General features: G+C 36.6%; 1 protein-coding gene across 2 annotated transcripts in view; it reads right to left on the reverse strand.

Moving 5' to 3' along the window:
• Positions 1-22,951, reverse strand: part of KCNQ5 (potassium voltage-gated channel subfamily Q member 5) — a 596,680-nt gene that overhangs the window by 393,898 nt on the left and 179,831 nt on the right. The window lies entirely within an intron of this gene.

The following is a 22,951-nucleotide window of genomic DNA, read 5'->3' on the forward strand; positions in this document are numbered from 1 at the left end:
TAGTCCACCACTATTTTCAAAATATAGCTGGACAGCCTGTCAAACCTCTAGCACCTGTCTCTCACTGTTTCTAGAAGTTTTATTAGTCTCTTTTTCCCAGTATCTCCACATTATCTCCACTGTTCCATCAGCCTTTGAAGCCACACAATGGTGGTTCCTGTCACTTTTCTTTCTTTGCCCTTCCAGTCATGTCTCAAATGCATAATCGTTATCTACATACCAGTTCCTTTTCCCCAGAAGTCCAGCTAAAAATCCTGTGAGAAACCGTTGATTGTACACCATGGATGACAGATAGGTATGTGAATATATCTCAATAAAACAGAATTTAATTTAAAAAAAAAACCCTATGAGATAATTTAATGCAGCTTTTTCCTCCACATTTATAAATGTACTCAGAAAATATGTCAGCAATCACAAGATGGGTGTGCAAGACACAATTTGGAAAACAAATAATTCTTACACTACTGTTATAAAAAACCCTAAGTTCATGAATACTACATGTGTTAAAGCTCTAAGGCTCAACTGGTGCTCTGGTGTGTAAGTTAAAGATAGATACGGAGGTCAGAGGATCCTCATTATTGAGGGAAATGATACATTTTATTGATATCTCCAGCACTGCCTATCTCTTTTTTGTTAGTTTTCTCTTTGATTTGAGGCCAGGGAGAGCAAAAGAAGCTGACATCTCCTCTGACCTTTCCCCCAAGGTCTACTCTGTTTTGTCTTGTTTTTAATGCATTTTACTCTCCTTCCTATAAGAAAGGTGTGTTAAAGACCACACCTACTTTTTGGAAGTTTTACCTACATCCACAAGGTATTACATCTACTAACAACAAGAAGAAAAGGACCTGCTGATGACTTTTAATGAATGGATCAGTAGATATGTTAGTGGACTCCTCAATATTCCACCCCTCTCATTTACTCTCTTCTTGTCAAGGTTAGTGTTTAAGAGCACAGACGGGCATTTTGACTTCCTAGGTTTGAATCCCCGGCTCCAATACACACCAGTTTGGTGGTTTGTCCAAGTGACTTAAGTGAAGTGACTCAACTGACAAAAATAGTATTTGGGCCCTCAAATGGGAATGATATGGTCCTCTACTTGGTCAGCTGAACTTCCACACACTATAACAAGATGAGTGGACAGGTGTTTCTAAAGAAAAAATACACACTGAGATAGGATGACTGTGGCAGAAAGTAGAGACATTTGCTCTTAACAGAGATGGTATTACAAGGCAGATAGGCCCCAAGGACTCAGACGTGGAGAGTGAGGAAAGTGGAGGGGTAGTATAATGCCCAGCTGGAAGGGCCCTAATAATAAAAGGGATCCATATAGCATTGAGCAAGGGAAGGAATGGGAGCAGAGGAGACCAACAAGGAAACAGGGAAATAGACCAGGAGCAGAAACCAAATGTGGACTCTACTCTGGAGTCAACAGGCTGTACAGGGAGTAGAAAACAGGTGTTCCTGCAATAGGCAGACAAAAGGGAAACTCAGATCATCTTCGAGAAGCCTGAGAGACACAGGGCCAAAGCTGAGCCAAACCTGAGCTGGCAAAACATAATAGATGAGAAGTTACTCCACTGAGTGAACAGAGCTAGTAGGTTTGATATTTCTTACTTTTGAACACTCTTGGAAGAAACGTGAAACAGCTTTGATCTTAGTAGTGCTTCTGTAAAAAGAGCAGCAAGTTATGAAGAAATATGAACCAAGTTATGTGATGTCAAGATTTCATTTTAGATTTGTTATTTTTATTTACATAGTATCTGTTTTTTTAGTAGCTCTATTGGTGAATGAACATTAACTCTCTATATATATTACCCATCTTACTAACTTTTCAACTTGTCATGAAATAATGGACATTAATAGTAGTAGTAAGACCTTTCTATTTCAGAATGAATGCATGTGCAAACATTAACACCGTTTTTGGAGGACATGCCACATCTAACAAAGCATATACGTGTTCAACTGAAGTATTAATGTGAAATAAGGCACTATATGGGTCAATCAATTTAAAAACTTCTAAAATATCTCTGAAGTAATTGTTAGCACATAGGGTCATGAGTATTATCCATATAGGGTAAGATTTGCACCTCTGTAAAATATAAGTTAAATGTAACACATCTACTTTAAGTAGTGCAAAAATTTTAGTTAAATATTAATGGTCATGTTTATGTGAATTTCAAATTAGCTGAGCTTAGTTTTCAGAAAATCAACAATTAAAATAGTCACATATGCACTATGAACAAAACTAAAATATATAACACTCAGAAAAATCCCCCTCATAGCTGTTCTTCCCTTGCAATATGCTTATTTTGTGTAATACACAAGTACTGTTTCTTAAAATTATAAGTTTCTAATAGTATCTACAGCAATGCAGTCTATATTAATAAATGCCCACAAAAGTTATGACATTAAGAGTTTCATAGTTCTAATCAACAAAGAAAGCAAATTAATTTTTTTAAAACATGCTGAAATTAACAGATGACTTCACCATGGGATTTTTAAAAATTAATCAGCATTTCTTCACACTCAATAAAAGTTTACATAAGTATGTGTGAATGCTTTTTCACAAATTTTCCTAACTCCTATGATACAAAAGGGCTAATTCTAGTGCTTACAACTTATGGTTCATCCAAACTGAGTTTTAATATTTAAAAAAAAATTAGTATCTTTATTTTAGTCATAGTTTAATGTGCCCTTTCCAATTCAATGAAGGGATTTCACTCTTGACTTAATTGTGAATATTCATTGGGTAGGATTCTTATATACCTTGGGCCTCAGTTTCCTCAATTATAAAACCAGGAAGCTATCAAAGTTCCCCCCAAGGTCCTTCCCAGCTTTAATTCTGTTCCCATGATTGTTCTGAGTAGTACTTTCTTTCTTTATCTTGTGCTCTATTTTAAAGCATTCTTCTGAAGTATTATCTCTATTTTTATATTCAATTTTTAACAGCCTTTGTACTTGTGCTGGAGTAACATGTTTATTTCATTTTTTTAGAATCTAATTTTGAGTAATGTATGTTCAAATAAATATTGGATTTAAAATACTAAAATGAACATACCATGATTAATTTTCTAATATGAATTGAATCATTGTTAAATTAGGATAAAGTCTCAATTAGATATGTAGTAGCAAGTGGAAAGATAGTAGTCATAAGAACCAAAATAATTTGTAGCACTTGAATGTGATCTTATTTCCCAGATTGAGTCTTCCATATATCCTTTCTTGGTTTGTAGAGGCATGCGAATTCTTATCCTATCTTTCCCAATCCTTACTCAGCACCGACAATGAATGCACCTTCACAGTCCCTGAATAATATTCTAAATATCTGTTCTTTGGATTTCTCAGGCAACTGAAACAGTTAAGCATGACTCTGGGCAAAATGATGTGCAATATATACCAGGTATGTGTTAGGTTCTAGGGATGTCAAGTCCTCATGTACATGTCATATGTCCCCTACCTGAAATTATTAGTTCCTCAAGAGTAAAAACTATGTCTAATTCATCTTTGCGCCTTTTAAAATACCAAATACTGGGAACTCCATACACAATTTAAAATGAATGATCCCATACTGAATCCCATTCTTCTTGACCACTGTCCACTCCTCTACCCCCATCCCATGCTCTTCTCTGCTTAGCATCTGTTCTTTGATTCTGAATTCAGCTGACAAGATTCTAAGTGAAAGTTCATGCAAAATTATGAATATAATACCAACTTTTTTTAAACTAAAAACTCTAAGCAATGATTTTATTCTGTTTTAAAAGAAATGCCTACAATAACAACCAGGAAACAATTACTCTTCTCACTGTCACTAGGGACTGGATAGGTACTTTCCTCAGAGCTTCTGTCAATTAACAAGAAGCTTTTAAAAAGGAAAGGTGGGGATTATACCTCCTTGCGTAGGAGGTAAAGCGTGTTAGTCCATGTGAGCGAACTGCTGTTTTTAAATTTTAAAATTAATTTACTGCAAAGGATTTGATAAGGAAACAAAGACCCTGGCAAACAACATTGGTGGAAGAGAGCCATACTGAAATTAAAGAGTTTAATGGCATGCACTTGCAGTTGCAACAGACTAATGCAATACAAAAATACTTAACTTCCAGTATCAGATCTTGTTGTTTCCAGGAGTGAGCTAGAGCATTTTATATTCTCTAAGTAATCTTCACAGGAATCTATGAGGTTGGTAATGGTTTCATAACCCTTATTTTACAGATAAAGAAAAAAGGACACGGAGAGCTTAAGTAACCTACTCTGGAGGTCGCACAATTAGCAAGCAACAGAGTTGAGTAGCCAGGCACTGGTGTCTGAAATCAAGCAGCCTGGCTGCAGAGTCGTGGAGTGAACTGCTATGATACACTACAGTGAAAGGTTACAAAGGAACGCACCTAACTGAGCCTATTCTCAGAGGGGCCACATTCTCAGTAGGCACGTTCTTTCCAGCTGACAGGACCATCTCTTGGGGACACGATGACTCTGCCATCCTCCGCTGGGAGCCTGGCTCTTCTGCTCTTTTGTTGTTCTCTCACACCAAAATCATTCTTTGTCTCTTGCCCCCATCCTGCACTTTCCTTCCAGCCTGGTTCCCTCTCCAGCCTGCTCTGTATCAATGGCTCTGGGCCTGGCACAGTGCAGGACCCTGCTCTCGTTCTGGCAGCAGCCCTGCCTGTCCTCTTTCCTGCTAGGATCCTGCCTGGGCTGTCCACGGAAGCCTGAGCTGGCTCCATATGGTCAGCAAGCCCAGAACAACCCATCAGTATCCCAATGCCGGATCCATGGAGTACAGCAAAGTAATTTAAATTAAATTTTAAATTTGGAAGGTTGGTACATGAGGGACAGTGAGGTGGGCAGGAGATAAAGTCATGTCTATTAATTGTGGGAAACTGAAGAAGAAGAGCCTCCTTTGGATTAAAATAGTTATATCTCTATTCCCAGATATGTGCAGCATGCTAACAGACCTCTGAAAAACTTTGTGAACTCATATTACTGTTACCAAGCAATAAACTGTGCCTAAGAATGCTTCAGAAATAAATGTTTCCCCAGTTGGCCTAACATTCTCAGGGTGAGATGTTCACACTGGGAGAATCCTGGAAACAAGCCTCTGAAAAGAAGGCTATTTTAAAAGTTTTGTTTGGTTTAAATATATATTTCTCCGACTGTTCATGTTAGTCATAGGTAGCTGATAAAACAAATACAATAAACTGCAAAAATCAAGTGGCTGAAACACCACTGTTCCTCACGAGTGAATAAATACCATCTCTAGGTAAGGAATAAAATGGAAAAAAACTTAACGCTTAAAGTGATTTCACCAGGAAAGCAATTACATTTGGAATGATTCCCAAACAGTGTGCACTACATTGTAACACTATCTTATAAATAAATTCTCAGTAGATTATAAATCACCTTGGGAAATACACATTTTAGTCCATTTAAATTTTTTTTTTTTTTTAAAAAAAGAACTCTTCTCCTTTAAAAAGCCTGTCCCTCAACTTAGTAATCCTCATGGCAATCTAGAGTAGGTACTGACTGGCATAAACCTTGGCTGGTTGCTAACTTTATTTGCTCTCACTTGTTCCTAAAACCTTTGCAATGTTTTCTCAGAACTAGAAATTAAGCTTATATGCCTTTATTGTGCCACTCATTGTGGTTTCTAAGCAGTTCTCCCCTGCAAAGTCAATCCAATCAACTTAGCTCCATTCTATGCAAAGCTAATAAGCCCCTGGGCCTCTGTGCCTGGTCAAGAATGGCAGTACTCATATAGAGTGGCTCTGAAGCTCTTTCTAACCCATTTTTATCACGACAGTTGGTTCCAAGTTTTAGCAATTTTAGCATTAAGTCCGTGACAAAGTACACAATATAAACAGGTTTTGTCATTAAATGAATTCTGACATCAAATGATTTTCAGCATAGTATCAATGATATTTCACTGTGAGTTCTATGTTCAATATGATTTCATTCAAGAAAGAGGATTTTAGTACTGATAATGAGTAAAGTGCTGGCACTTGCACTGTAGGAGTCCAAGGGTGCGTGAGACTTGAGACTTAGCTCAAAATCCAGTGGGGCAGAAAGAATCATCCCTAAACTCTAATACGTGCCAACCATGAGATGTGTTGTAACTGCTACAGAGCTAGGGAGTACGGAATATTAAACCTAAGAGAAGCCTGTTTTAAGAAAACTGCTGGTGGAATGCGATAAGCTTTTTTAGCAAGGAAGAGATGCCTGCACCTATCATTTATGGTACATTTAATTATAAACACAGGAGAAATAAATTATAATCTTCTCCAAAGAGGGGATGAAGAGTTCTTGAATAGCTGATGACATTCAAATGAGCTTTCATAATTTATTCCCCAGAATTTGGCTTTTATTAGACCTCCTTGGGTTCAGGAAGCACAAACAAAATATTATCTTGGGAAAAAGAGGGAGAAAAAAATCTCCCTCCACAATTTTTCCTTTCTACCTGAAGTATGCTTTTCAGAACTGACTGTCAACAAAATTTTCCTTTGTTTCAAACCCAGCGTAGGGAATTCCTGTGGAAGTTCAATGCCAACCGTGGTCTAATCGGACGGCAGCTTATTTTGCACACAGGCTCTGACCCTGGTGACTGCATTTTAAAGTCACCTGGCGAGGTCTGGGCTTGAGCAATACCATGTGCGAGGATGCCATGCCTGAGCTGTAGGCAAGAAGACATTTTCCTGCCTTTGTATAAACACATGGAAATGAACCTCATATACAAGTGAAGACTCTGTACCAAGGAGAAACAGACACAGAACATTATTAGCACCTCCAGGTTCACCAACAAAAAAAGGTTATCATGTTGTTTGTTTTAGAAAGTGGATGGATTAAAAGATACTAGCCCTTCATAATTATAGCTGTGGAAATACTGTTAACTCTATATGTCAGAATGAAAAACACATGTTTATGTTTCAGACGTTTTTTTCTATCTTCATTCTTAACCCCAGAGTAATGACTAAGCAGTCCCAAAGAGGCACTTTACTTTTATAGCCATGTTTACAGAAAGCCAAAATGGTACCTGAATGACTTCTCCCCTTTAATTGCTCACCATCATAATTTCTAGCATTAACATTTTAGTGGCTGGGAGTGTTTTCAACAGCAAACACTTCCTTTTTCATTTCCAAACACAGCAGAAGAAACAGAAAGGTTCCCTGAAGAGCTGGATGGTGAGAAGATTTGATACTCTCTCTACTCCTACAACATGAAAGGAAAATAGATTTCTTCTCTGGGCAGATATCAGAAATCATAATTCTCCAATCTTCAGAGGAAAGCTACTCCCACCAGTGCACCAGAATATCATAGTCTATGCCTTCTGTACAATAAATGTCATACCAGTTCTTCTGTTTAGATCCATGTAATGTGTGTTGTTCACCTCCTATTTCTTTGAAAAAGATTTCTTTACTCATCAGGCCAGAGAATATTATTGGAAGCAGGAATAGTCTCCTAGAGTTAGTGGCAAAGTTTACCAAAGAATTCAAAACTAAAATAATTCCCACGGGAAGCATGCATCAATGATACGACATCACTGTTAAGGGGCATTTAGCTGAAGGAACCCAAAAGGAATGATCTGCCATTTCAGACACAGGGAAAAGACAACTGTGTTCAAGTAACAGCTATGCCCTGGAAGTTTATTTAACTGGAATAGAGTTTAATGGCATGTTAGCTTGAGCCCAATGTGTAGTAAACATTTACTGCCCATAGTGTATAATGGAGCAGTGGGGTAATGCCTTTTATCAGAGGCTGTTTCTTAATCATTCAGGGCCCATTAACAGTCACAACAGAGGCAAACAGAAACTGTGACATGTGCCTCTAAAAATACTGCTTATTGGCAGCTGCTCTCTGGAAGAGGTATTTTGTGTTCATTGGAACCATTAGTGCGTGAGTGAAATTTTCCAGCACTACACAAAAATACCCAGATCACATCAGGGCACATCTGCGAATTTTAGAAAAAAGCATAAGTAAGGGGCAAGTATTAGAAAGTGGCATTATCTCTGTTATCAAGGTAGATTGACTGTCACTAAACGCTCCTTTGTCTTGGTATTATTAGGATTACAATGCAGGGAAGGGCTCTACGTGCAGATTTCCATCAAACACGGTCAGCATCCAGCCTGCATGGATTATTGCTTTTACATGTGTTCTTCAGGTTTTGCCTAGTCAACATGGAAGTGACTCAGAAAACGAGAAGCTGCTTTTACAGTCATTTTTCATTCACCACCTGGCTTGGGAAAAGCTCCTGGAAAGTGCCAGGGTACAAGATTTAAAAATAACAAATAAAAAGGGCCTTTCATTTTTCTTGCCTTTAATCAATTTATTTTAAATAGATACAATGGATCATCAGAAAGACTAACATAAGAAATAGGAACAAATTTCTGGCTCGTTAAAAGGTAACACTGCTTTGGTGATGGTTGCACCTCACATGGTGAAATGGAGATACGTTTTTGAGTTTGTTAATGTCAATGCCTTAACTGAATATTTCAGACCAAACAAAATGTAATTGACTCAGTTGCTCCTTTTTCATGTTGCCTCTCCCTGCTTTCCCCCTTCCAACAGTGGATGTTCTTCCTGTGTTTCCTGTTTTAAGGAATGACTTAACCGTGCATTCTGTTGTCAGTAGCAGAAAATTCAAAGTCATCCTTAAAAACCTCCTCCTCCTCAGACATTCCTAAATATCCTTCACATCAGCTCATTTCTCTCTATTTCCTTTGCCACTGGCCCAGATAAGGCCACCATTGACTCTCTCCTCCAATTTCCACTCCCCACCCGACTCACAGTCAACTCTCCACACTGCTGCCAGAATAATGATCTTGGAAAACATACATTTGATCTCATCTATCTCCTTGTTAAAATTCTCCTTTCACAACTTATTACTCTCAGGATAAAGTCTAAATTATTTAACACTACTTACTTTCCATTCCCTGCTTCTTTTCCTACTTCCTTTTCTACACAACAGCCATTCCGAACAACTTCCAGTTACTGCCAAAGACCATAGTCTCGTACCCTGTAGGCCTTTGCCCTAGCAGTCTCCTCTGCCTGGGAACCTTCCTGCATCCTGTTCCAGCCTCCTACTCAAGCTAATTCCGTATTATTCTTCCAGTCTTAGCTTAGATGTCACTTCTAGGAAGTTGGTGTTGTTGGGGCCAAAAAATAGCTAACGGGCAGTTGGATGCTTATCCCGCTAATCCATATAAGAATGTTAGACAATAATGATTTTCCCCAGTGGTTTGTAAACTCTTGTGAGCCTCACAATCACCTGAGCCCCAGTAATCAATAGATTTTGGGTAAAGTTCTGAACTCATTTGTCATGCTTCCCAAGGTGGTTATGATGCACTCCAGACTTGGAGAACCAGTGCTTCACCTCAGAATTAATCAGGACAGGAGATACTAAGCAAAGCAGAGAAATAATTTCAAGTAGATAAAAGGTGTAGATTTGAAATGAAAAGAGACCTAGAGTACCCTCCTTGAGAATAAAGATGGCTACTACATAAATCAAATATACCCCTGAAACATCTAATTACACTGCTGAACACAAAGTAAACACTAAATAAACATGATGAGGTAAAAATAAAAATGTGATTGAGTGCTTACTATGAACCAAGCCCTTTGTAAGGATTTTATAGGTATTAACAAGAGGCAGCTGGTACTTGAACCCAGAAATTCTGACATCAAAACTTGTACTGTTTCAACACTACCCTGCTGACTGAATTAAATAATTCAAATGATAAAAATAGTACTGTAGAATTTACTGACATCAAAAATAATTTGTAAAAATATTTAAATAAATTATTGGAATAAAGCAACTTACTACACAGATTAAGAGAACGTTCTTGTTTACAAACGTCCATGAGAAATAAGACACACAGATAATAAATAAGGAGAAAGACATAGACTGATTACAGTACTGAGTATTTACTATGTATAGAAAAGAGATTTTCAAACTGTAAATCCCTCTGTAGATTTTATCCATATAATAATGGAAAACTAAAACTGAAAATTAACCAATGAAATTCAGAAGAAGAAAATGATTAATCTTCAAAAAGATAAGATAAGGAGTTAGGCTCTCAGGGGTGTAAATCTCCCTGGCAACGCAGAGTATAACTCCCGGGGATGAATGTGGACCCGGCATCGTGGGACTGAGAGTATCTTCTAGACCAAAAGGGGGATGCAAAATGAGACAAAATGGTTTCAGTGGCTGAGAGATTCCAAATGGAGTCGAGAGGTCACTCTGGTGGACATTCTTATGCACTATATAGATAACACCTCTTAGGCTTTAATGTATTGGAATAGCTAGAAGTAAATACCTGAAACTACCAAACTCCAACCCAGCAGTCTGCACTCCTGAAGACAATTATATAATAATGTAGATTACAAGGGGTGACAGTGTGATTGTGAAGACCTTGTGGATCACACCCCCTTTATCTAGTGTATGGATGAGTGGAGGAATGGGGATAAAAACTAAAGGACAAATAGGGTGGGATGGGGGGATGATTTGGGTGTTTTTTTTCACTTTTGTTTTTTATTCTTGTTCTGGTTCTTTCTGGTGTAAGGAAAATGTTCAGAGATAGATTGTGGTGATGAACGCATAACTGTTATCATACTGTGGACAGTGGATTGTATATCATGGATGATTGTATGGTGTGTGAATGTATTTCAATAAAACTGAATTTAATAAAAAAAAAAAAAAAAGATAAGGAGTTAGGGTCCATTCAGCAAAAGCCCTAAAGACCAAAACTGGAGAAAAAGAATTTAATAACAGATAAGGTAAGGCAATAAGCATAGAATAACGTGGCTTACACATCTTGAGATGGCCTGCATGAGAAATAAAACTTTGTCTGAACATTCCAGGACTCCAAAGAACATGCCCAATGTATGCATAATTAGGAAATTAAACATCTGTCCTACATCTCTTACACGTTTGATTTGGCCTGTAAATTTAGTACTGGGCTCCCACTCCCATTTCTTCAAGCCAGCCCCATATTTTTTTCCTTGTCCTATGAACCACAGGACAGCAGTTTACAAAGTGTTCCTCAAGGAGCATCAGAAGCACTTAAGGGGTAAGAGCAGTGTGTAAGAAAAATGATTAATAGCTGTGGATGAACATAAAAGAAAGAAAAGACACACACTCTGTCTTGCTCTTTCAGACTCTTACATAAGCCATACAACCAGTAAGATGAAACGAAGACACAACCAGCAGTGATAAGAAACAGGATAGAAGATAGCCATTACTCATTAGCCCGTACTAAATTCTTTTCACGTTCTGAGTGCTTATTTCCATAGATATGATGTAATTTAGTAACGACAATCAGCATTACTTGGCAATAAATTAGTGCTCCTTTTAATATTAACATTTCCATATTTAATATTATATCACTCTGAAAGGGTACACCAGTTAAGTTTCACATTACCAAACAGTTCCTTTGTAAATTCTTTTTATTTCTAAAATTCACATTTATAGTTGTACTTAAAAATCTATCCCTATACAGATAGATTTGGTAATTAAGATATCAGTAAAAGGTATGGTGAAGGTGAAAATTATAAACTGCCACAACCCTCTGACAAATGACCTGGACAATATGTAGGGAGATATCCTTAGGAACGAATAATTCCACTTCTGGAAATGTAACCCAAGGAAATAACCTGAGACATACACACAAAAAATGTTTGTGTGTGTGTGCACGCTCACCATTCTGGAATTCATTATAGTGAAAAAAATCGGAAATAACCAGTATATTAATCAATAGAGAAATTAAAGATGATGGATTATTAAGAAAAAGTTAAGAAACAGTTCTATGGAGAATTTTCAGTAACAGATAAACGATTATGTTGCAAAGTTTAGTGAATGTAAGCAGAAAAATAGTTATTACCAAAAATGGACAAAACATATTCTAAAAAGATTGGAAGGAAATACAGCAACATATCAAGAATGGTGGTACTCAGTGGGATTAAAACAATTTTAGTTTAAATTTTTGAAATTAAATTCTATATAAAAAGAAAGTCAATCTTTCTACGAATAATGTCCCTGTGACATGAACTGAGGACTTCCTCCATCCAATTCTGTCTCCCCAAGAATATCTATATTAATAAATTGTAATGTATTAAAATGTGCTTAATTGAAACCTCATGCCTGTTTCAAAGATGTAGATTGGTTACATCTACTGAAATGTCAGGATAAAAAGTATCTCGACATACTTGTGAACCTTCAAACACATTCCACCAAAATGAATTATATGCATCTTTCAAGACCTAGCTTAGTTCTCACAACGATTTTGCTCTGCTTTTGAATTATCAGAGCATTCACCCTACAAATCACATACTGGGAATCACAGAATGCTTTATACTGTTGTTATTTTTAAGTATTTTACATCTTGCATCCCAACTAGGCTGTAAATTCCTTAAGAAGATCAATGATCTTTAACTTTATTTGTTTCCCCGTAGTGACTGGCATAATGCCTTGTAAATGGTGATAATCATATTTTAGGAACTCAAGAATTGTTTAATGGTGACTAATTATGAGATAGAAGGTATAATTCTAAAGAAGATAATGGGAGTTTTAAAAACTGTGGCTAGGATTCTATGAAATAATATGCTGATTTTTATCAACCAAAAATAGTAGGCAAAATTTTATCCTTATATATTCTATTTATTCATACCATAAATCTATGTTGTAGCTATTGGAACTCTTCTTTAAAAAAATCTAATAAAATTTCTTAATAAGCAATGTATCCTATTCACACAACTGAAACCTCAACTGAATTAAGTAACATCACAATAACAGCCTATTAAATGTACCACTTACTTAACTGGCTGAGCTATGATCACATATTAGGGGTACCAATGTAACTGTAACAAACACTGTTTATGCTTAAGATTTCGATCAATTAAAAAATGACAGTTCAAAATTATTACAAGTTTTTATTTGATATGATGTTTTAACAGTAATACTTAACAAATTGGTTAAAATAGGCAAAGCTAGGATTAAATAAAATTTTAGTTACCTCCATGAAGCTTCATTGAGACTCTAAGACATTTTGTTTTCCAAAGAAAAATCAGGATTCATGTATTCAACAGAACACGCAAAAAAAGCCGTGGGAGTCATAGAGATTGCAATATTATATCTCTGTTCTGTATATCGCTGCTTCCGTTTAAGCTAAGGACTCATCTACTGAGAATAATCTCATTATATTCAATGAATAGATTCACAATTGGCTCTTCTTGCCCTTTAATCCTATTACTGTATCTATTTGTATTTCAATTTTTTGACCTTTGGAATTTTTAAAGTCAGTTTTTCCCGTGAAATTTAATAATATTACTGTCATAATATGACAAAGATATCTAATTATGCTAAAATCTTAAACTTTTGTGGGTCAGCAAAATCAGTTTGACACCTTCCTCATCATCTTTCAATTCTCATTTATGATGTAAATGCATCTGGATTGAAGATTCTGTTTCTAGCACAAAACAGCATGACATGCAGATGTCCTTACACAGCTGGGGGACTGTAGGGAGTCTGCATTATCCTGTCCATATCCTACAAGTCTTATTCTCTCTGAGCACATTGATAGTGCTCCGGTCAGTGGCCTAAGATCCTGGGAGCTTTGGGCAGACCCAGAGATTAATACTTAATACTACCATGCACCTTAGTCTCGCTATCACCAGCTCTAATGAACTGAGGTTGCAGACCCAATTGAATTCCTTTGGTCCCCTGTAGTCCTGGCTCACTTTAAAATATGATACCTGCTTTACATCATCAGAGCTGGGGAGTGGGATAACAGTCAGTCACATAATTTTCAAATATAGAGAGTCAAAAGTGACAATGATAAAATCTCAAATAATGTAAGATTATTAAAATTTCTCTTCCTCTGTACAGGGCACTCAGCAATTTCATTAATATGCACTTAATACTTTTTATATCTGCTTCTGTAAGTTAGATTTAATAATGACTTGTTTGTAATAAATAAATATGAATATTTATATACTCATTGGTGATTATAATCATAAATACTTCTCTACTTCACAAATATCTCTCTACTTAGATCTATTGGAACTTGTATGCTTTAAGTTTCTGACTGAGAAAAATGTCAGTCGGGATTGGGGGGAAGGGTTTGGATTCCTTTTAAATGTGCTCATTTTCTGAAATTAGCACATACACATTTATGGAATGATTTTTTTCGAACTTTTTATTTTAAAATACTTCCAAACTTGCAGGATGGTTTCAAAAATAATACAAACCCTATACAGAGAATTCTGACATACTTCTATCACCACAGAAACACAGACTGACAAATTTTAACATTGTGCTACATTTGCTAAATTATTCTAGCAAACTATCAATCATTCTATCAATCAGTCTATCTATCTTCCATCTATCTGTACTATTTATCTATCAATCCATTTTCTGAACACTTGAGTGTAGGTTGTATATATAATGCTCCTTCAACACTTAATACTACCATGCACATTCCCTAAAAACAAGGATATTCACTTATGTAATCACCTTAAGTACAATTATCAAGTTCAAGAACACTTCTATAAAGCTTACAGTCTATATTCCAATTTTTCATATGTTCCAATAATGTCCTTTTGGGCCTTTTCTCCTCCCTTGTTAGATCCCATCCAGGGAGACATGTTGCATTTAATTGTCATTGTCTCTTTAGTTGCTTCTCCTTTCTTTTTCTTTTTTTTTTAAATCATGGGAGCATATATACAATATAAACTTTCCCATCTCAACTACTCACAAACATACTACTTAGTGAGATGAATCACATTCACGATACTGTGGTACCTTCACAACCTTCCATTACTAAAACTCGCCTATCTCAGCAAACAGAAATGCTACACTCACTATGCATTAACTCCCCATTCTCCCTGCCCTCTACCCTTAGCAACCTGTACTCTAATTTCTGTCTCTATGAGCTTGTATATTCCTCGGTATTTTCTTTGTAGTTACCGTGTGGCTTAAATTTAACATCATAAATCAATAATAATCTTGTTTTTTGATACTAATTTAACTTCAATATTATACACAAACTATGTTCCCATACACCTCCATCCCCCCACCTTTATGTAGTTCTTGTCACAAACTACATGTTTAAACATTATGAGTTCAAAAACACTGATATATCATTACATTTTACGCATTTGGCTTTTACATTCTACAGGAAGTAAAAAGTGGAGTTACAAACCAAAAATACAATAGTACCTGACATTTAGATACATCCATGTCTTTACCCCCACTGGAGATCTTTATTTCTTCAAGTGGCTTCGATCTATTGTCTACTGTCCTTTCTTTTCAATCTGCAGAATTCTCTTTAGCATATCTAGCAGGGCTGGTCTAGTGGTAACAAACTCCCATAGCATTTTTTTATCTGGAAATGTCTTAATTCCTCCCTCATTTTTTAAAGACAGTTTTGCCGGATATAGAATTCTTTGCCTTCTTGCCACCATGGTTTCTAATTAAAAATCAGCACTTAATCTTATTGAGGTTCCCTTGTACGTGACATGTTGCTTCACTCATGCAACTTTCAGAATTCTTTCTTTATCTTTGGCATTTGACAATTTGATTATAATGTGTCATGGTATAGTTCTATTTGGATTTATTCTATTTAGAGTTCGTTGATCATCTTGGATGTGAATATTCATGTCCTTAAATTTCAGAGGTTGCCAACTACTATTTATTTGAATATTCTTTCTGTCTTCCTCTCTCCTTCTGGTATGCTTGATGATGTCCCACAGATTCCTCAGGCTCTGTTCACTTTTCCTCATTCTTTCTGCTTCTCAGACTGGATGATTTCAATTATCTTATATTCAAGTTCACCAATTCTTCCTTCTACCAGCTCCAATATGCAATTGAACTCCTCTGGGGAATTTTTAATTTCTGTTACTGTGGCTTTCAGCTCTGTTTGATTCCTTTTCATAATTTTCTTCTCTCCATTGACATTCTTTTTTTGTTCATCTATCATTTTCCTGATTTCCTTTAAATTCTTTGTCCATGTTTTCTTTTAGCTCTTTGAGCATAATTAAGAACCTTTTTTAAAAAGACTTTGTCTGGAATGTCCTAGGTCTGGTATTGTTTCTTTGTATATTTCATAACCTTTTGTTGAAACCTGGACGTTTTGATATCTTAATTAATCACTGGAATTTAGACTCTGTGGTGTCTGTTCCTTAAGCTTGTATACAGCTAGTGTTATGACAGAACTTTCCTTGAATCCAGGAGTTGATACAGAAAAACTAAGGAAAAGAAAGCAAGAAAGAAAACACCATTTTCAGTTATTGCAGATTGACCTGTGCAACTGTTCTCCTTCAGGGCTTATCCTTACAATGAGTTTGGAGAATAGCTCCAGGCCAAAGTGTAGGGACCTCTCTGGGACTTTCTGCCTATACATCTTGACTTAGGCATGATGTGCATGAGGCTCCAAGAACTGCTCTGTTTAAGTGATTCCAAATGTGCCTGTTCCCTAGGAAATGATTTCCTCATGGTCCTGGGTACTGCACTGTATGTCCTAAAGCCAGAAATCCCTGGCCCCAGGCAGCACAACTTGACTGCTCACCCTCAGTGTTGTAGAAGAGCACAGTGAGCTGCCTTCTACACACAGGGCAAGTTCTGGGATCGTGAGTCCCTCTGGCCACCACCAGATTGTTTCAGACATATATGATCCTGGTATGTGCATTAAGGCTCTAGTCCCTCCAGGACCAGGACCAAGGTTCTGAACACTGGGAGTGCAAGCCAACAACAAGCTGAGCTGGTTGGGGCTGGGGGAGGGGCCAGTCAGGGCACCAGGAGATCCTACTACTTTTCAGTAGCCTTTTTCTTGGCTCACCACTGGCCCAGCTGCTGCAGTCCTTTAACTGTTTTCTGGAGCTTTGAGAAAGAGGCTTCTGCCAGTTCTTGTTGGTTGTGCAAAGTTTCTGTCTGGAGACAGAGCCCTGAAGCATGTCACTCTGCTATCTTGTTTGGGGGAGGACAGAATGATATTTTCTGCTAGCAAAGAAGGCATATCAACTATGCTTATCTACAATAATTAGAGAAAGAGTGAGTGGAGGAATCAAGAATTTAAAGAAAAAAACAGAAACTAGAATTATTTTCCAGTAAACAACTTAGACTTTTAGTACAATTTACTATAATAATGGAAACTTTAGAAATGATAACATAGCTGAAAGGGAAAAGATAGGATTTTGTTTTTAATTTCACATAAACTCTTAGTAATCGCCCCTGTAGTCCAAGCCTAGGAGCAATTCCTAAAATATCTTTGGAGTATACACTGAATGCTTTTAATAAAATTCTTATTCATATTTTATATTATTCCTCTCAAGTATTCTGTACTGCTGCAAGGAACCAGCTCTTGCAATTAGGAAGACTCAACTTAAAGATGAGAGAAGAATTCTAAACAATTACTTAAATTGATGGTGTTCAAGTAGATAATCTACAAAGTCTCTTTCAGTCCTACAATTCTGTCATTTCCTAACTATGCATTCTTGCATCTGGAGAAGTAGATGAATCAAATTAGGATTTATGTGACTGTAAAATCTGTAAAACAGATTTTCTCAATGTCTGGCTGCTTCCTCCTGGAGTAGGCCACCAGCAGTTAGAGGGTATAGGATTTCATTTTCTCCAATCACAATGCATTTGGTTAAGTTCAGGTCGGGGTGATAGCTTTCGTGGGCAAGAAACCCAGATTGGTTCAACAAGATATCCATGTACTTTTTTTTATATCTAGCTATTCCTGAATCAAGTGGTACCCATCGACTTTTCAGTTTAGAAGGGAGAACATATTCTCTCTTTTGCTTAAATCAGGTTTTTTTTTTAATTCATTTTTACTGAGATATATTCACATACCATGCAGTTATACAAAGCATACATTCAGTTGTTCACAGTACCATTATATAGTTGGGCATTCATCAACAAAATTAATTTTTGAACATTTTCATTACCACACACACACAAATAATAAGAATAAAAATTAAAGTGAAAAAAACAATTAAAGTAAAGAAGAACACTGGGTGTTTGTCTGTCTGTCTGCCCCCATTTTTCTACTCATCCATCCATACACTGGACAAAGGGGAGTGTGGTCCATATGGCTTTCCTAATCACATTGTCACCCTTTCTAAGGTACATTTTTATACAATTGTCTTCAAGATTCATGGGTTCTGGGTTGTAGTTTGATAGTTTCAGGTATTTACTGCTGGCTATTCCAGTTCATTAGAACCTAATAAGGGTTGTCTATATTGTGCATAAGAGTGCCCACCAGAGTGACCTCTTGGCTCCTTTTGGAATCTCTCTGCCACTGAAGCTTATTTCATTTCCTTTCATTTCCCCCTTTTGGTCAAGAAGATGTTCTCCATCCCACAATGCCAGGTCTACATTCCTCCCCAGGAGTCATATTTCACATTGCCAGGGAGATTCACTCCCCTGGGTGTCTGATCCCACATAGGGAGGAGGGTAGTGATTTCACCTGCCAAGTTGGCTTAGCTAGAGAGAGAGGGCCACATCTGAGCAACAAAGAGGCATTCGGGAGGAGGCTCTTAGGCATAATTATAGGCAGGCCTAGCCTCTCCTTTGCAGCAACAGTCTTGCCAAGGGTGAGTCCCATGGTAGAGGGCTCAGCCCATCAAACCACCAGTCCCCTATGTCTGTGAGCACATCAGCAACCATCAAGGTGGGGAAGCCCAACACCCCTGCATTCTTCACCAGCTCCTCAAGGGTTAAACCAGTTTTATTCTGATTTCTGCAACTTTCAACCAAAAGAATCCTATGATAGAGGAGTGTATAAAGATTGATCTGGCCATCTTCAATTTTACTGCAGAAGTTGCAAAAATGCCACCTTTGCAGCTCATACCCTTTGTCCTGAACTTAGCCTCTCCCACCTTGCTTTTTTCTCTCTCACAGCAATATTCTAGTAAGTAAAATGTGTGATGCACAGATACTCACTCCTCTTTAAATATTAAACTCTAGCCTTAACTGAGCATTTAAAAAAAAGCAATCTATCACCCATCCAAAATGATACGTTTAAATTGACAACTTTGAAATGCTATGCAGTAAAATTATGCTCAATATTTAAAAGTAGCTAGACAATATCTATTTATCAGAAAGGCCAACTTTTGTCGATCTTTAAAACTGCAATCAACCAACAAACACAGATTAGAAATGAATGCTGGTACGTTGTATTTTTCTCACAATACTTTTTAAAAGTAATTTTGCATAAGATTTAGGACTGCATCTCTCAGTCTTTGTTTCTCTTCTTCATGGATCATTTCAGTTATTTTTAATTTTTCTTACTTTCTAAATGTCTGGGATTTGGCTCAGTAGAGATACTACTTTTTTAAACAACCCAAAAGCTAAAAGTGGATATAAACATATGTGTAGCATTTCAATGTTCATTTATCACTTGCCGATGTGTCTCAAAAGCTATAAATAGAAACCATGAGTACACCAACATGCACCTATGTTCATATGCATATGAACGCATGTGTGCCCCTATGATAATTTTTTTTCAATTTCATGTTAATACTTCTTAGTGAAAATTTCATTAACTTCCATAAATCAGGCGCCCAAACTGCCACATATTTAATAGTACTTTTAAATAGTTTTAACATTACAGCAATGTCAAGAATATTCATTGACTCATTTCCTCTCATTCTAGTGCTCTCCAAATGTCAAGCAGTCAACTTAGAATGTGGCACTCGGCGGCCAGGAGATTCAAAGCACACATGGCATTTTTCAGCCCTGTGCTCAAAAATGAGATGACACATTGGAAGGGCTGGGCACAGAGCCTGACACACAGTAGGAGCTCAAATCAAGGCCAATTCTTCCAGCCCCCTTTCCTGCCTTTTCTTCATTTGTACTAAAACACACACATATACACACACATTATCATTCCCCTTCTCCTTGAGGGAGTGATATATTTTAGAAAGATTATATTTAACCTTATCAATCTAACCTTCCTGTAAAAATGTAATCATTTTGTAGTACCACTTCAATATCCCAAAATGAAATTTGTAGATAGAATAATTTGTCTAACACTTAATTCCTCCCACCCGCAAACAAACACACATCTACTGTAATATAAAGAAAAAAACATAAGAAAAGTAATTCATAATAAAAGAATATATATTTCTATAGGCAAATGTTTGGGCATGACACATTTGAACAGAAGATATAATTAAGTCATTGGATAGTGGACCTAAATACAGAATCCTTGCCACTGCAACTGCTGCAAATGTACAATAATAAAGGCATGTTTTATTGGCAACTCGAATACCGCAAGTTGTGCTGGAATCAATAGTAAGGTTTTTTGTTTTTTTGTTTTTTGTTAAATGGCATCTAATTTTTGGTAAAGTTCCAAGCAAAACTAACTATGATTGTCTCTTGATTTATATGGTAGGTCCTTTCCTGCAAAATTCATGAATATTAAAATTCTGCAAAAATACTTTGTGTTCATTTGTAAAATGGAATTACATTTAAGTTCAGATGATTGCAAGTAGACTTTTCATCTATATAAATGTCTAGCAGGATATTTAAAGTGTGATTGCCCCATGCATTGCAGAAGTTTAGCATTTCTGACCTCTGCTCCATCAGAATAACAACCTGAAAATAATTCCAACCATTTTAAAAACTCTCTCTAGGTAGGCAAATCTATCCCCATTGAGCTATTTTTGAGTGGCACATGCTTTATTTTAATCCATATCTTTAGCTATAATGAAATATTTATGATGCATGATAAATTATTCATATTTTTCCAAAAATTTCTCTAGTATTTCTGCCCACTGTAGTGAAAATATCACAAGTATTCCTGTGCATCCCTAAATATGCATTGATAGTCTCTGGGTTTTGAATTTGCTGAAATGGCCTTGAAATAAAGACGTTAATTACATGCTTAGCCAGAGACAATGTAATAAGGTTCCTTTGCCAGAGTAATTGGAACCCTGCAGTTATGCTCTCCCAGTTATTAAACAGTAGCAACAAGTTCTAGGGCACCTAAAACACCAAAAGCAGGTTGAATATTATAGCAATGTAAAAATCAATTTTTTAAAAAAAGCTAAATTAAGATAAAAACACACAACCTGTCATTGAACTGCTCTGATTAGTGACTTCATGATTATCAGAATATAACCATTTTAAGAGCCATATTTATTTAAAGATCTGATTTCATTTAACAGCTGATTTACTTGTAAAATGCCAAATAAAACATTGATTCCAAAATACCGGTACAAGATTTCAAAACACTTCTATTAGAGGATATCACTAATATTTGCTTAATTGTGCCTCAAAAGGCAAAAGAATGACATGGCAATATCTTCCTCATCCCAAGCAGAAACAATGTGAAGCCTGAATTTAAAATGGGACTTTAGAAAAGTTTCATGAATATTGATCTGAAGAAATAAATGGGCATGGTAAAAGAAAAAGACTACAAGATATGATACTGTAAAAAGAACAAAGGAAACAAACATTTTTAAATGTTTGGAATATAAAACAAGAACTTTCTCCACATTTTCAAAGCCACAATGTATTCATTAGTTTGACTTGCCACTATCACTAAGAAATAAAGCTCATTCACAAAAGTTTATTTTCTGGGAGTCTCAATTTACACACAGTTTATTATATTAGTTTTCTTTCCATGTAAAGATCGCAACCTCCTTTTCCTGCATACCAGTCCTCTGGCTTCTGAATAACTGAATTTATAAAAACCATCCACCAACCAAAGAATAGGCAGGAGTCATTTGATATGAGATTTTGAACTAAAGATAAAGACACACCTTTCTGGAAGTTGGTATTTCTAATCTTTTCCAAAGTGATATGTGCATATTTGGGATGGGGAGAGGACATGCGGCAGAATGGGGGATTTAGGACATTTCAAAATATGGCTCAAGGAATATATCAATCTTGATTTCCAGATACTAGTCTAGCTGAAATTGGTACTTTGTCATCATTCAAGGTGTGTGTGTGTGTGTGTGTTGCATAAGGTTGTGTGTGTTTGTGCATGTGTGCCACACTGCTATGCACTCCACTACCCTTTTTCTTCCTCTCATTCACAAAGCTATCATCTTGGGCATTTGCACAAGCTGCACCCTCAGGCTGACATGCTTCCCCACCCCACCCCAGCTTGAACTGTGGCTGAATCTCTTAGCCTTCAGGCGTCACCTCAAAAATCACCTCTTCAGAGAAGCCCTCCCTGACTCCTTATCCAAGGCACCATCCTCACCCACCCACTGGATCACTCTCCAAGACCACAAACTGTTGATTTCCTTCAGAGCGCTTCAACAGCTGTAATGATCTTGCTTACTGACTTACCCACTGTTTACGGATGATTTCCCTCCACAAGAATGCAAGCCACTGGAAGGCAAGATCCTTGTCTGTCTTGTTTACTACTCTTATCTCCAGATGGAGAACCATTCCTAGAACACAGATACTAAGAACAAAATCTTTGTTGAATAAATAAACACTGAATAAAATTCTTTGGTACAAAAAATTCTGTTCCCTTTCTTGGTGTTTAATATTTTGTCACTTATTCTTTTTCATTTCCTTAACTTTCTAAATTATGCTAGTTTTCCCAACCCCCTGCAGAAAGAAACATTTACATAAATTTATTTTTCTATATTTAATCTGTAGCTCAAGTTTACGTCAAATTGCCTCAGCTGCTCAATTCACTTTCACTGCATTCTAATCCGGGTGACAATGACTGAGTCTTTGTGGGGCTTCACTGGCCTTTCATTTACAGAGAAACTTTCACTACTTTGGAGGCCTACTGTGTGATTACTCTCATTTTATAAAGAGTAAAATATCTAGACTTAGAGGAAGAATTAAAAAACTTGTTAGTATAACTGTTTAAGCACTAAGAGTATTGCTTTGATAGTGTTTCTTTGTTTAAAAAAATTGTTAATGCTTAAATCAACATTTTGATGAATTCTGAAGAGACATGAAAAGTTACGTAAAGCATTAATCCTGACGAGTCGA

The sequence above is a fragment of the Choloepus didactylus genome, chromosome 7 (genome assembly GCF_015220235.1).
Source record: "Choloepus didactylus isolate mChoDid1 chromosome 7, mChoDid1.pri, whole genome shotgun sequence".
NCBI lineage: Eukaryota > Metazoa > Chordata > Mammalia > Pilosa > Megalonychidae > Choloepus > Choloepus didactylus.